This window comes from Sinocyclocheilus grahami, unplaced genomic scaffold, assembly GCF_001515645.1.
Source record: "Sinocyclocheilus grahami isolate Dianchi unplaced genomic scaffold, SAMN03320097.WGS_v1.1 scaffold1207.1, whole genome shotgun sequence".
NCBI classification, from domain to species: domain Eukaryota; kingdom Metazoa; phylum Chordata; class Actinopteri; order Cypriniformes; family Cyprinidae; genus Sinocyclocheilus; species Sinocyclocheilus grahami.
Window position 1 is genome coordinate 415799 of NW_015506386.1, and position 2108 is coordinate 417906.

Below are 2108 nucleotides of genomic sequence, written 5' to 3' on the forward strand. Positions count from 1 at the left end.
GCTGAAGATATTTCTTCACACATCTAAGTGGATTCAACAGCTGTGAACTGATGGAGGAGTTTCTCTAATATTTAGCATCAGAAATGAATGTAAATATTAAGGATGCTCATTGCTCATCAGAGACATGATCTATTTTGCCTTTGTGCTCTTCATCTAATCACTTAACCTCAGGTTACTTCATTGTCTCTTCATGAAATAAATGCATTAAATGCTCAATCTCAAGCACTAATGACTAATGTACAGAAGTTCTAAGCGGCCATGCATTATTATTTTTTTCCTTCTTGTTTTCTCGTTATAACGACTTTTCTCGTTATATCTCTAAGTGGATTCATCAGCTGTGAACTGACGAAGGAGTTTCTCTAATATTTAGCATCAGAAATGAATGTAAATATTAAGGATGCTCATTGCTCATCAGAGACATGATCTATTTTGTCTTTGTGCTCTTCATCTAAACACTTAACCTCAGGTTACTTCATTGTCTCTTCATGAAATAAAAGCATTAAATGCTCAATCTCAAGCACTAATGACTAATGAGATCTGGTTGATGAATTAATAGAAAGCAGCAGGTTCAGTCAGAAGTCTAAATGCAGCGACCAGAGCTTTACCTTATAAACTACTTTGTTTGAACTCTTACCTGTTTTTACCAAAAAAAGGACAGCAATTGTTTATAACAAGGAACACAGCGCTTTGCAGCAAAGATATTTGTTATAAAAAATGGATTAAAAATATAAACGAGGGCAATAAGAGCAAGTAATATTAGCAGTGGCACATTTTAACATTTCAAATGTTGATGAAAATAATATAAAGCTGTAGCTGATGTACGAGTGCAGTTGTAATGAATTCCTGAACAATGTTTATTAATAAATTAACTGAATGATAAACCAGTGAATATTTCCACCATCAATCCACAAATGTTAACAAAACTCTTCACTGAGTGACACAACAGAGAAATAATTCACTAGAATAACTCTAGCTGACACTGAACACAAGAATAAATAGAGTTTATAAACATAAAGTACACTGACCGCTGTGATAGACGAGACAAAGCAGCAGCAGCAGCAGATGGGGCACGCTGGTAAACCACATCCCCATATTCGAGAATCTGTAAAAAAGCAGCGGGCACTAGTTTTTTCCTCACCTTAAATGGGAAACATGACTTATTTCTAAAGAAAAACCCTAACTTCTGCTTTAATTTTTTACTCAGATACTTAATATGTGGACCAAAACGTAATTTGTTATCAATGATAATACCCAGATATTTGTACTCTGACACTGAGGTAATTTGGCTCTCCTGAGAAGTTTGAAGGACAACAGAGTTCTCTAAAGAAGTTCTACAATTTGAAAATAGCATACATTTAGTTTTTTCAACATTTAAAACCAACTTCAAAGCATGAAACCTTTTCATGTTTTGGATAATATCTAAAACAGACTGTAATGCAGCCACAGATTGTTGTTTAGAGGGAGCTGAACAGTATACAATAGTACAATCTGCGTAAAAATGGAACCGTGCTTTATCAATATTAAAATCAAGGCAATTTATATATATACTGAATAATAATGGTCCCAACACAGATCCTTGCGGAACTCCCTTGACAACCTCTAAAAGGTCTGACTGAACACCTTCCACCTGGACACATTGGGTTCTACCCTTTAAATAAGCAGTGAACCATAAAATAACATGTTCTGATAGTCCTACCCATCTAAGCCTATCTAATAATATGTTGTGATCCACAGTATCGAAGGCCTTTGATAAGTCAATAAAAAGACATGCACAATGTTGTTTATTATCTAATGACTCCACGATATCATTTAAAACCTTTAAGGTGGCTGTAGTAGTACTATGTCCTTTACAGAAACCAGACTGATTATTAGACAAAATGGTATGACCATTTAAATACTGTGTCAACTGTTTACTAACTAGATGTTCCAAAGGTTTTGAGAGAATACAGAGGTCTATAATTATGCATTAAGGAAGGATCACCCCCTTTTGACAGAGGAACAACAAATAATACAGTCAGCTGAAGTTTATTCTGAACAAGATCTCTGATGATTTCAGTCTGATCTCAACAGTTTCAGCACGAGATGTAAACTAATTTAACATCTACATA

General features: G+C 34.6%; 1 protein-coding gene across 1 annotated transcript in view; it reads right to left on the reverse strand.

Moving 5' to 3' along the window:
* The window catches only part of LOC107568022 (uncharacterized), an 8999-nt gene extending 7944 nt beyond the window's left edge, over window positions 1-1055 (reverse strand). The window contains exon 1 of the mRNA XM_016253852.1: window positions 1026-1055. The gene's annotated coding sequence lies outside the window, so the exon portion shown is untranslated. The remainder of the gene's footprint in view (window positions 1-1025) is intronic.
* Window positions 1056-2108: the final 1053 nt, after the last annotated feature.